The sequence below is a fragment of the Manis pentadactyla genome, chromosome 15, assembly GCF_030020395.1.
Source record: "Manis pentadactyla isolate mManPen7 chromosome 15, mManPen7.hap1, whole genome shotgun sequence".
NCBI lineage: Eukaryota > Metazoa > Chordata > Mammalia > Pholidota > Manidae > Manis > Manis pentadactyla.
Window position 1 is genome coordinate 21,321,270 of NC_080033.1, and position 14,283 is coordinate 21,335,552.

Here is a 14,283-nt window from a genome sequence, read left to right on the forward strand (position 1 = left end):
GTAGAGTCAGGGACTCCTATTACGTTAGTCAATTCAGAATTGCGATCCTGTGCCCAGCAAGCTCCTGTTGCTGTTATCTAGGCTACTCATCCATCTCTTGGCAGTAGGTTACCAGGCCCCGGGATGCCAGGTCCACCAATGTAACTGGCACGGACACTCACATCTTGAAGGACTCTGTTGGAAACAGAAATACTTCACCTCTGTCTTCCAAAACTAACCTGTGTTTATCTAGAAACAACTAGATAAAACTGCTAGAACCAAAGTCATTTACAGAAATTTAGTTCAAAGGAGTGATGGGAAGGTAGATTGTAAGTTTCCCAGGCTGTGTACTTGCAGGCTATGTTGGGAAAGTAATTTTTTAAAAGATTTTCAGCCTGTATTGTAAAGGAGGACTCTTACTGAGTACCACTAAATACATTCAGCCCAGGCATATGCACTACACAGAGATGAAAGGATCTAATAAGAGAATGGTGAGAAGTGTGAAGGATGATTTTAAACTGAAGAGAGCACCTCCTATGTTAGGAGGGATTAAGATTCTTAAAAAATATTTTAAAAATCACACAGTTCTTTAAAATGACTTAGATGTTTTTGTAACAGATCGTCAGCAGCAAATAGAAGAAATACTTGTTGATTTTTGTTTTCACAATTAAGAAATTTTAATTGAGGTCTTTTTATTGCTGATGTAGATCTAAATAGAAATATATACATTTCCCCCTGTTTTGCTCTATTTAAAATTGTATATCATTGCTATAAAATTGCTGTGACATTTTAGGGGCTTGTCTAAAATCAGCTAAGCCTTTGTCTACTTGATTTTTTTCTCAATGACAAGTATGTATCATATTATGTCATTAGTTGTTTTCATGTCAAGAGTAGTATCTTAAAATTGAGAAAAACTTAGTGAAAAGACACACAGCAATGACAGAAGCTACCCTCAGGACTGTTAGGAAGTGTTTGACCCGACTAATCAAAGTGTGTAACGATACAGTCTTTCTACTGCCGTTCCGGTGTCTGAACTGCCTTTGGAGATTGTCAGCTGCTGGTAGATTGTTTGTATCACAGATTTTCAGCAAAAACATGTGTTGTGAAGGTAATTAGAACCAGTGACCATGTGTTTTGAAAATATATTCCATTACAGAGTTTCTGAGCTATTCCACTGCTCCAAGGATTTTATTAATTTGGTCTGTATGTTTCTGACTATAGTTTTTAAAAATACATTTTTTAGTAATGACAAAGGTGATATCACTCAATTTCTTTGGAACAGATAAAGGTTTTGAGTCTTGTTGGAACCTGCAGTTTTGAGTTTTATTCTGGGACTTGGATCTTGAGCCAAACATGGCCCTTCTGGCAATCATCTCCATACTTATCTCACCAAAAAGATTTGGAATAGATAGCAGATACTGGATTTTTTACCAAAAAATGTTTTCTGACTTTGCCTTTTCTGATGTATGACATTGAATCTACTACCCTTCCTTTCACTTAGGGCAACAAAAGATAAGTAAAGACAAAATAAACAAAACAAATGTATTGCAACTCAATGTCAACAATCGTGGGATCATTAATATTTGAATAGAAGAACTAAAAAATACGCACATCAATCTGTGTGTTCATGCATTTGCTCCTCACCTTATCCTATCATGGGCAAAATCTGTGACCCTCTGGAAAGGCTTTTCATCTGACTAAATGACTACACAATTTCATGTCCAGATTGGAACATTTTTGAGAGTAAGATGGGACTCTATTCCTAATCATACCAAAATAACAGGTGCAAACTTGATCTGTTCCAGCAAACGTGGATGTAAGCATGTATCTACATATTGACTGTGTTAAGGTAATAAAAAGGTCTATCCTTCCTTCTCAGCACACCTCACAATAGGCCTATTTGTGCCTGATATTTTAAAGGTACCATTTTGTGTCTTTTACTTGAATGTATTTTTCAGGTGCCAAGGCAGAAAACGTCACTGGGGGAGTTGACATGCTTTTTGTTTGTTATGCTGAAATATAAATGAGGTCATCAGCAACTACTCTGAGAACATTTCTTGAGAGAATGTCTAAAGGTTGATTAAGTAAGAGAGACAAAATGTACAGAAACTATGGGCTAGTGAACTGAAAATAAACTTTATTATTTCAATAGAGCTGGATTTACTGTACCTGAGAACTCTGACAACTAAAATGCAAGTGGAAAACACAGATCATATGAAGAACCAGAAATAAAATATGAATGGATTGAGTCAAATTTATTACTACTGCCAAGAAAAATAATTGAAAGTCCACATAATTCTGATGCCCTTGCATAAAGGTCTACTTTGTACCTAAGATGGCATCATGATGCTTTTGATTGTATATTTATGTGAGGTCCCATTGCATTTTGGCAAATTGGCCAGTATCATCATGAGTCATAACAATGTTCAAATGACAACAAAATAAAATACTCTGTTTTGAACAGGTTGAATTAATTTAAAAACCTAGAGATATTATAGCATTTAACACAGACATAAAACTGTATACTTTTGTAAGAAACAGGTCATGTTTTTATGTTGCTCAGAGAAGCCAAATGACAATGTGGTCCATCTGGATTTCTTGAAACTCTACAAGTGTAAACTCCTAGGCATTTTCTGGTAGAAAATGGATTGCAGTGTGTTGTTTAAAATATAGTTAAACATTCATAAAGCCTTCCCAATACTATATTTATAGTACCCAAACACACAGTGACATGCACAGTATATCATCTGTTCAAGAAAACTTCCATTAATGGGTTTCTAAATGATTAGTTACAAAAGTAGATCCTGTAATTGATTTATAGTTTTTCTTTCAAGAATACTATGTTTATGAATATTAACACAAACCTCTTATCAAAGCAATTACTACATTCATGTTCAGAAGCCTGTTAAATGTAGCAAATGTAATTGACTATTTGAGAAGCATATTAAGTAAAATTTCTTATCTGAAATATGATAGATGGCATTATAAACAAGCCTTTAAAAATCTCAAGGTGTAAGTCCTTGGGAAAAAAAGTGTATTTCTACAAGTCTAACAATAAGAGTATATAGAATCTTGTTCTGATAGAGAATAACTGTCATCTATACTACCAACTACCACTTGAAATATTTAAAATATTAAGACTATTCTCTTGGGACTCTTGCTGATTAGATGCTGTTAGTGTCTAGAATAAAGCAAATTGAGTAGTACTCCTTTAACAAAAGTATCTTTGTAATATAGTTAAGAAAAATAATTATGTCCACATCTATTTATTGTATCTACCTGTTTAGCATCAAACTACCTATCTAAAATGTTACCTGTTATTCATAAAGAGAAAAATTTGGTTCACATACAATTTTTTCAAGATTAATTTGATATATGAAATAAGCAATATTGGCTTACAAATAGTATTAATTTTTATTGCCTCACATTAAAAATTTAAATAATACAATGAATTTTTGAATGATTTTCTCAATCCTTTAGTATCCTGTATCTTGGACAGGTGGAATTGATTTCCGCTTTCCTTTGCATCCTTCTGCTGTCTGTATGAATTTAACAAGGAATGTCCTCCTATTTTGCAGGCAGAACTGCCAACCTAATTAGACTGTGAAACCCCGGAGGCCAGGAGGTGTCTTAATTTTTCCCTTCTGATTACTCGTTAACACCATGTAGCACATTCAAGATGCTCAATAAAGCATTTCTTTTACTTTGAACTTTTTATTTTCAATAGCTTGGAGTATAAGGGGAGATGGCAAAGATGGTCGAAGGAGTTTCCATATACATTCCTCTCAGCTTTCCCTAATGCCCACATAATGTATACCATGGTGCTTTGGTCAATACTAAACCACTAGCTTTGGTAATACTGTTAACTAAACTAAAGACTTTATTTGAATTTGACCAGTTTTTCCCACTAATGTCTTTTTTTTCTGTTCCAGGGTTCAGTACAGGGTACCACATTGCATTTAGTTATCATGTCTCTTTAGCCTCCCTTCATCTATGCTAGGTTCTCTGTTTTTCCTTGTTTTTTATGACCTTCACAAATAAGAATGAGTGAGCAAATTTATTGAAAACCAACTAACCTACCTTACTATGTGTTTGTGAATAATGAGAACTGTATTGTATAAACTATGCACTTATTCTATTATTGCATTATAATTATTTCTCTTAAAATTTCTGATGTATATTATTATGTAATGTAGCTTAAACGTTAACATGGAGGCAAATATACTAACCAAAGTTACCGTTTTTATTCTGATTGTGAGTTTCAAATGTGAAAATTATTTCCAAAGGTAAATGATCATAGGCTTCTTCAAGGAATAAGAATTAAGAACCAATGAACATGTAGTGCTAGTGAGACAAAGACAGAATGAATTCGGGTTAAGAACATCTACTTTGAATTCAGAGAGACCTGGGTTTGGTCACGTACTTGGCCATTTACTTACTATGTAGATTCAGGTGAGTTACTTATTTCCTAAAGCCTAATTTTTTGTTTACTTAAATAAAGAAAATAATGTTACTTACTTTACAGGTTATACTGAAGACTAAGTGGTGTAATTAATGTCCCTTATTAATTAAAATTAGCTATTAAATAAATATAATTAATGAACTAAAAGAAAGAAGCAGGAAAAGGAGATTAAAAAATGATCATTCAAGAATATAAAGGTCTTATTCAACTGAACAAACTATAAGAAATCTAATTAATAAATAACTTATGGAAAGTATGCATACCTTCTTGAGAAAACCCAAGACAATTAACTCACATGTTATCTGTTGATGTTTTTATTTAATATTTATCAGAAAGCTGTATAATTGGAGACTTCTATAAATTTTTAGTGTCCTTATAAATTAGTTTATCTCAATAAAATACCTTATTATTAATGTAATGCACACTAATGGCCGCTCCCACGTTTTAACAGTCTACTGTGACACCAAAGAGCTCAGTTAAGAGAAAGACTTTGTCACACTCTCAGCCATTGGCTAATGTATTCTAGGCACATTTCTCAGCAAATTTATCCATTGTAGAAAAGTCACATGTTTTATGTTCCCTAAATAAAAAGTACACTATACTAGAGATATTTTATGGAGAAAACTTCATCTTCAGAAAATAGAAAAATAATTTTTAAAATCTGAGTTATTTTCACACTGGCAGTTTAGATGGGTTTCACATCTATTGCTTCTGGCTATTTCTATTTTCAGCAGCAAGTTCCGACTTCATGTGTCATTTTTTTCTGTTGGATTTTTCCACCAAGTTTAACAAAATCCCATTAATTGTGATTGATAAGGAAGACAGAGTTGAACTGAGGATAGAAAACCAAGCTGAAAGTAGTAATATTCTGGCATTTGTATTCAGCTTATATATTTCCAATGCTTTTTTTTTGCTTTGTTTTAATTTTCTCATTTTATCTTTACCAAATATGTAAAGTTAATCAAGAGAATAACATTGAATTAAATATGCAATAGGGGAACTGAGCATAGACAGTAATTTACTAGCTTTGTCATCCAGGGATTTCCTGGCAAAGCTGGTACTAATATCTGGTTCTCTTGAGTCATGATCCTTTTTACATTCCATAAAGCATATTAAGAAATCTTTTTGCTAAAATGAATCATCTGGAATAGCATAATTTCCCACTACTTGAACACACACATAGGTCTCACCGGAAGCCCTTTTCTTCTCCAGAGACAAAACATTCTGTGAAAAAGCAAAGTCTATGAATCAGAGAATGAAAGATGCTTTAAATGCCAGCATTACCAATAGAGTGGGAAATTTAGTCATATCTTGCTTAATATTTTACACAAAAAGATGAAAATGTGGAATTTTAATTGTATTTTTCCTAAATTGTGCAAATATTACAGGTTTCCTTCTAAATTCAACTAAGTGGGTGAACAAGTGCTTCTTAAAACAACAGTAACAAAAAACTAATGCATGCACAGAACACTACTGGCCGTAGTGCATACAAAGGGAGCAGAGCCATTATATGTTCTGCAGGAGCAAGTCATCTGCTTGGAGATATAAGAAGTGTGTTGCACAGCCCTCCCCATGACCCCCACGCACTATACATGCTAATCGTAAGGCCCCGTTTCTTTTTCCCCGCCCTTATCCCTCCCTTCCCACCCATCCTCCCCAGTCCCTTTCCTTTTGGTAACTATTAGTCCATTCTTGGGTTCTGTGATTCTGCTGCTGTTTTGTTCCTTCAGTTTTCCTTTGTTCTTATACTCCACATATGAGTGAAGTCATTTGGTATTTGTCTTTCTCCACCTGGCTTATTTCACTGAGCATAATAGCCTCTAGCTCCATCCATGTTGTTGCGAATGGTAGGATCTGTTTATTTCTTATCGCTGAATAATATCCCATTGTGTATATGTACCACATCTTCTTTATCCATTCATCTACTGATGGACACTTAGGTTGCTTCCATATCTTGGCTAGGGCTGTGCAACACAGAGAAGACAAGTAGTGATTTTATAGCATCTTACTATGCAGATGGACAGTGACTGTGAAGGGGTATGTGGGGGGGACTTGGTGAAAGGGGGAGCCTAGTAAACATAATGTTCTTCATGTAATTGTAGATTAATGATACCAAAATAAAAAAAAAGAACAATATACATGTGATGCTGTTGTTGCATATAAAAAAACTAGCATTCCAACAAACAATATAATATGGCTCTTAGTATGTCCACACTGAATAACCTAAGAGATCATGGGGAAGGAAAAACAGTGAGCAACCAGGGAAGGCTTTTTGCTGGAAATTTGAAGTAGGTGTGTCTTAAAAAGTCGTCAAGATTTGAAAAGGCAAAGAGAGAGAGGAGGGCATTCCAAACTAAGGAAAGAATATGAAGTATAATGATATGAGTGAAAATTGGGAAATAATATTTGGAGATAAGTTCAAAGAATCTTAGAATTTTAGAACTTAAAGGAACTTCAAACATCATACAGCTCAATCTCCTGTTTCCTGTTTAGAATGCTAAAAATAAGAAAACAGGTGATTTGCCAGAGACACACAGCTTATTAATGATTCAATTGGTACATGAATCAGGGTCTCTTCATTTTCGCAGTCTAGTGCTCTTTTAAATAAACAAGTTAAATGATACTACTTCACATTTAATTCAGTATGAATAAAGCAATTGAAATTAAAGACTGGAAACAGGAGGTTACCAAGGAGACGGCTTGAAAATACGTTGTGATTATTGTTAACCTGTAAGAGTTTCATCAAGTTCACTTCTCTTCCTGTTTCTGGCAGGAGATAGTACTTCTGAAGTCTAATGTGGTTTTTTGCAATTATGTGGCATGAAATGACTTCAGTAGTGCCAGAATATCATGAGTTAGACTGTACAGCAAATTTTCCACCCCATTTTCAGTGTTGAGATTCAAATACAGTTTGGTTAAAGATTCTAATGACTATTCCAGACTTAGGAAATGCAATGCACATGGTTTGGTGGTGGTCGTGGTAGAAGGGCAGGCACAGGCTACAAGCTGATATTGCAAGTCTGATTCTTTTTTTTATTTTAATGACCAGAATGTATGTCAGATAATATTTTATGTGCTAATACAATTCATAGTGACTCATTAAAAGGCAAATAATAATTTGTGTGATTAGACATTTTAGGATCCAATTCTAATTAAATAAATAACTCAAAATTAAATTAACTAATTCAAATTCAATAAAACTTTATGAGTTCAATGGATATTTCTTTATGAATATTTCCCACATGCCAGGCACTTTCTGTGTGATCATGATACATTAACAAACAAAGTCCTGTCCTCATGAAATGTATTGGCTAGTGGAAATTTAGTTCATTCTAGTTCATCTCCTATGTGCTAGATAATGTGACAAGAGGAGGGTGTGAAACGATGAAAAAAAGTGAACCTCTTTTTTGAGTCCATTATTTTAAAATAGAAGGTAGACATAAATAATAATTACAAAACAATAAGGTACAATTTCCAATCAACAAATGCATTGTGTCAGATGCCACAGAGAGGAGCAAGTGAATTATTCTGTAGGCAGCAGACAGAAATAGTTTTACTAAGAAATGGGCTCTGTATGGGTTGCATTTAGAAAGCAGAGGGGAGAGTGATTGCGCGGCTTCCTCCAGGGGGCGGGAGCCCCGGACGTGGCGGGGCCGGGCCGGCAAGGGTGCGGGGCCTGGGTTGTTCTGCTTGGCCGCTGGGCAGACTGACCTGCGCCGCCGTCCAGCCCCGACGGGTTCCGCACCTTCCCAGGAGAATGGCTTCGGAGATGGAGTCGTCGCTGGAGGCAAGCTTTTCGTCCAGCGGTGCGGTGTCTGGGGCTTCAGTGTTTCTGCCTCCGGCTCGCTCCCGCATCTTCAAGATAATCATGATCGGCGACTCCAATGTGGGCAAGACATGCCTGACCTACCGCTTCTGCGCGGGCCACTTCCCCGACCGCACCGAGGCTACCATCGGGGTGGATTTCCGAGAACGGGCGGTGGAGATTCATGGGGAGCGCATCAAGATCCAGTTATGGGACACAGCAGGACAAGAACGCTTCAGAAAGAGCATGGTACAGCACTACTACAGAAATGTACATGCTGTTGTCTTTGTGTATGATATGACCAACATGGCTAGTTTTCATAGCCTGCCATCTTGGATAGAAGAATGCAAGCAGCATTTGCTAGCCAGTGATATACCACGGATTCTTGTTGGAAATAAATGTGACTTGAGAAGTGCCATTCAAGTGCCTACAGACTTGGCACAAAAATTTGCTGACACAGTATGCCTTTGTTTGAAACCTCTGCTAAGAACCCCAATGATAATGACCATGTGGAAGCTATATTTATGACCTTGGCTCATAAACTGAAAAGCCACAAATCATTAATGCTCAGTCAATCCCCTGATAATGGAATTACCCTGAAGCCTGAACCAAAGCCTGCAATAACATGCTGGTGCTAAATAACAGTCTTTATGATATCAGTAAAGAAATACTTTTGAAATATGACAGTGATAAGTTGTAAGATTTAATCTCCAGTATAATGGATCATCCTGACACTTTGCTATTTATCATTGTCATGCTCACATTTGTATCTTTTTTTAAAGGTATTATTGATATATACTCTTATGAAGGTTTCACATGAAAAAACAATGTGGTTACTACATTCATCCATATTATTGAGTCCCCACCCCCCATACCCCATTGCAGTCACTGTCCATCAGTGTAGTAAAATGCCACAGATCCACTATTTGCCTTCTCCGTGCTACACTGTCTTTCCCGTGACCCCCCTACACCATGTGTACTAAACATAATACTCCTCAATCCCATTCTCCCTCCCTCCCCACCCACCCTCTCCTCACCCCTCCCCTTTGGTAACCACTAGTCCTTTCTTGGAGTCTGTGAGTCTGCTGCTGTTATGTTCCTTCAGTTTTGCTTTGTTGTTATACTCCACAAATCACATTTGTATCTTGTATCTACTTAAGTTTGTCACTGTGACAACACAAGGAATAAGTTGTTTTCAGGTGAGGTTGAAAATGAAGCAGAAGTAGGATCAATCAGAGCATCTTTCCATTGAGAGCCCAGTGAAGGAGGCTTCAGATGAGAGCGCAATAGAATTTTAAGAGTGGCTACTCAGTCCTGTTTTCCTGGGATTGAAAAAAATTGTAAGGTATATTTAGTGGTATGTTCTTTAATGGGAAGTGTTTGCAATAGGATAAAAACTGGAATTTGCCTCTCATTAGAGTTCTTTATTTGTACTTTTAATGTGTTTTATTGCATTATTATTGGTATATTTTGGAGCCAAGACTTTAGCTCCAGTGAGAAGAGAAGGCATAGAGTTCTGGTTCACAGTCCATAAAGAACAAATTTTTCAATGATTCTAGATGCTTGATATTTCTAATCAACATCAGTCAGTTTTGCAAAAGTCATTGTTATTTTAAAAGAGTAATTTGGATTTTCTTCTTAAGTTCTATTAAAATATGCAAAAATAAGTCAGATCTTAATGCAAATGCAATGATATATCTTAATGCAAATACAATGATATCTTAATACAAATGCAATGATATATCATGCAATGATATGATATGAAGGTGCTTTTCATTTTATTTTGATATTTTTAAACAGTGAAAAACTAACTGAAAGCATTTGAGGAGTCATAATTTGGGGGAAAATAGGTAAACATGGTTGCTGGCTACCACAGGAGACTTATTCTTAGCTTTTAGCTTTGTATCTGGAATAGTTCATTGCTTGCTGTCCCCCATCCCCAGTCTATTTAATGATTAAAGACTGAATTAACAAATCAACTTCATTTGGATCATAGCTCCATGGACATCCTTTAATTGCTATGAATCTGCATATATTTCTTTAATAATATTGTGTTACAGTACATCAGTTTAAAAAATCTTTGCACATTTTATGGTCACAACAAGCGATTCCTCCTCAGGATGAAAAATAGATATTGAGAAGTATCCTGTCTATGCCTCAGTTGTGGAAAGAATATTTCAAAAAGTTTTTTAACCCTAAATAATTTTATTTTGAATTTAAAACTTTGCACATAGGAAATAGTAAGCTTGCATATGAAACTATTACATGAATGGAATGTAAGCCATGAACTTTAACTGAAGTGTGCACATTCACTAATTCTGATAGATTGCTGCCCTTGATAGTAGTAGAAGAAATTAAAGCCAAAAGATGATTCTACTTATAACATTTTCAGAATGTGGGAAACCAATAAATATGGATTCTAATCTAGTTTAGGAATTTTGCCTAATTATCATGGTGGTTCTAACTGGATAATTTAATTATAAAAACAAGATAATACTATTAAATGAACTGAAAGTAATAATTATAGGAAATAATTCCGTTTTAAATATATTAGAGTTAAGGAAAAACAAATTGGCTTTATGTCTACAAAGGTTTATCCATTTTTCTTATGCTAGAATTAAAAATGATTTTACTATCTAAATTAATGTTGATTTGTAACTTTTTTAGTAAAACAACGATAACTGTATGAATTGTGATGGAGTAACAGCTTTTTAAAGATGGGAATCTGTTTATTGCTTTTCAAAACATTTTCTAAAGTGTGGGAAGAAAGCTTACAGACTTTCCAAGCACATTTATGTTTTTTCAGTGCTATTAATGACTTTAAAAAAAAAGTAGTTTAACTTTGTTTCTTTTTGTAAGAAGTTAGTGTCCTTTACAATTCTGTGAAAGGACTTATTTTTTTACTTTAATATTTATTAAATTAAAAATGTTTGTTATCTCATTTGTAATGATTTAGTGTTTTAATTTTTTCTATGTTTTTATTTTAAAAAGAACATATACTTTAATGGGAATAAAGCTTTTAGATATTTCCCAGAATATTTATAAAACAATTCATTGACTGTTGAGAAATCCCTTCCAAAATGGTGACTTATCAAACAACCAATTATTAACTTTTAAAGCACAAATCGCATATTTTGTAACTCTTGTGTGAATTTCTTTTAATTGTGACCCTTAGTTGGAAACATCAGATATGTTTTGGAAAAGTCTTAATTTGAGAACACCAAAGGAAGCTAATCCAAAATCTAGTTAGCTATTAATAGACAATGCTTTACTGACATATGGGTAATACATTTCATCTTGAAATCTAAACTGAAGTTAAGTACTTTTGTTGTGGAATAGTGTCACTGTAACCTTTTCCTTATGAAGTTCAATAAACCAGCTTTGCCATAAAAAAAAAAAAAAAAGAAAGCAGAGGTGAAGTTAAAATAAAACTGAATACTTTAGCAAATGTATAAAATCTTCCAATTTTGGAGTTGAAATGGTCATTTAAATAAGCAAAGGTTCTTATAAAATTTTACATACATCTTGCTTCCTATAAAATGGAGTGTGAATAATTTTTTCCCCCTTTTAATCCTAATAGTCATGGTACTGGTAACTTTTATAAGAAACACTGATTAATCAGATTTAATGAATGTAGATTAAGAATGTTTTTGCATTTTATATAATAAAATACAATTCATTAAATATTATGTTTACAAGATAGAGCTGTTACACGTTAAATATTTAAATCTTTGCTGTTGATTACTGCTCATGAGTTCTACATTAAACTTAAGGCATTAAATGAAATTTGCATACTATACTGGCACTAAGCTCAGATGGAATCAGTTCTCACATTAATTTATTACCTTCTCTCTAATCATCTAATATGCTAATTACAATTTTTATCCAGCCAGACTGAAAAATAGCTAAAGAAACATAGTATTAAACAGTCGCTTAGATGTAGCTGGAAACCCTATCTTCAATTACTTTAAAAAGTTGGTTCAAGTAATTGGAAATTTCCTTGCACTAAAAATGCAAGCTGATAAGTTATATTAATTTTGGCAGCTAAATATTACTTAAAAATAATTTTGGAACTTCTCAAGCCAACCCAGTATTATCATTTATTTTCAGTGGAAAGCTTTCTTTTTACCTAATGAAAGATCCAAGATACCTAAATAAAAATTAAAGTATCCAGTGACCTTAGAAAACCCCCCCAAGGATGAGGGAAAATGCCCAATGAAAGAGCAAATAAAGAGAATGGATTTTTAATATCAACAATTGGTGGAGTCTATTTAAAACTGTGTAATCTATAAGATCAAAGTTATATCTGTAGTTCTTAGTGAAAAGACAGTTCAGAGAGTAACTGTTTAAAATGGATTCTTGAAAGGCAAAAGCTCATCATATTAAGAACAGAAATTGTAAAAATCTTTGAAAGAATTTATCAAATTTGTGCATGCTTGAAAGTTGTTTTTATTCCAAGGAATTTTGTTTCTTTTTTAATATGAAGAACTCTGGGTAAAGGTGAAAGGGAGATTCCTGAGGAGAATGATTTTGTTTTGTTTCCCTCTGTGATTAGATGACATGGTGTATCTTAAAATTTTCCTTTTCATACAGTGATTAGAATCATTATACATAACTTGAAATAACTTCCCTAAGAATTATTATCATTCTTTTGAAAAATGGATGTACTAATGGGCAAATTCTTTTGGCTTTCTATTGAGTCCTCACAGTGGGGTTTAACAGACATATTTGGGTTTAAAGCTCCATACTGTGCCTTAACAGTTGTATAACTGGGGTCAAATAGTTATCCCTCTCTATCAGCCTCCTCACTTGCAAACCAGATTTTTGTGAGTTTTAAATTAAGCACAGTTCTTAAATTAAGTAATTCTCTTTAAGGACAGTTAAATTTTCCCTAATAATTCCACCAAAATAAATGGTAAACTTTAGATGCCTATCTGATGCTCTAGAAGTCTGTTTTGTTTTCTTTTTCTTTTCAAGACAGTTGCCAGCAAAAGTATAACAAAACAAAACATAAAAAGAAAATACATATTATGTCCCTACTATATTCAGTGCTAGATTCTGTATGAGTTACAGAAATGTAGCCCATGAACTCTACCCTAAAAAAATATTATAATCCATTAAGTTATTTAACTTTGAAGATGACAAGTTAGGATAAAGTTTCTGCTACATAATGAAGATTTTAGTTAGTGGCATGCATTCTTCTACACTGGAAACTTATCCTGGTGATATTGTCTGGATTTCTGTATGGGATTTGCTTAGATAAATATGTATATCCATCAATTTTTTTTAACTTCCATCAATAAAACTTCTTGGCTAGAATCCCAGAGCAGCCACCTTCTTCTCACTTTACTAGACCACAGTGTAGTGAAGCTGTACACGTTGAGGTGCTGGGTACATAGCGTGCACGGGAAGCAGTCTTTGGGGAGAAGGGTTTAGGAAGTTATACCAGTTCTTTTGGGTATTATTTTGAACATACAAGGGAATGTTTACCAAACAGCACCCTAGTGATTACTGAAATTCCTTCCAGTTCTAAAAATTCCATGATTCTATGATTCTGTAATTTAGCCTATAAAAACACTCTCCAAAAAAAGTCAATTGAGCCATTCAGGAAATAATACCACTAGGCCCGTCATGTTTGTACTTCAGCCTTTTGGATGGACCACTATTTATTTTCAGAGTTCTCATCTTGATGGACCTAAATAGCAAAGGAAAGATATTAAAATATTGTCATTAGTATCAGTTCTTATTTTTTTCAAGCTTGGAATTCATTTTGTGGAAAATCATGAGATTTATCCTGACTCTAGCTCATTTGTGTTGGACCAAGGTTGAAAAGTAAAATAAAATACTGGAAACAAAACTTACAAAAAGTTTCCAAATATTATAAACTTATTTTCTCTTTTCTTTCTTGAGGCATTTTCACAAACTGTGACTTCAGTTGGAATATTTTTTCTTAGTACATTTGAAAATGTAGTAAAAGCAAATTCATTTAAGTGTATCTTGATTTCCTATTTTTAAAGCTAGAGATGACAACTAGTCA

The 14,283-nt window shown here is 34.1% G+C and overlaps 1 protein-coding gene and 1 pseudogene across 1 annotated transcript in view; both read left to right on the forward strand.

Annotated features, from left to right (window-relative positions):
- The window catches only part of LOC130681157 (lysM and putative peptidoglycan-binding domain-containing protein 2-like), a 123,698-nt gene that overhangs the window by 105,303 nt on the left and 4,112 nt on the right, over positions 1–14,283 (forward strand). The window lies entirely within an intron of this gene.
- LOC130681153 (ras-related protein Rab-33B-like) lies at positions 8,199–8,927 on the forward strand (annotated as a pseudogene).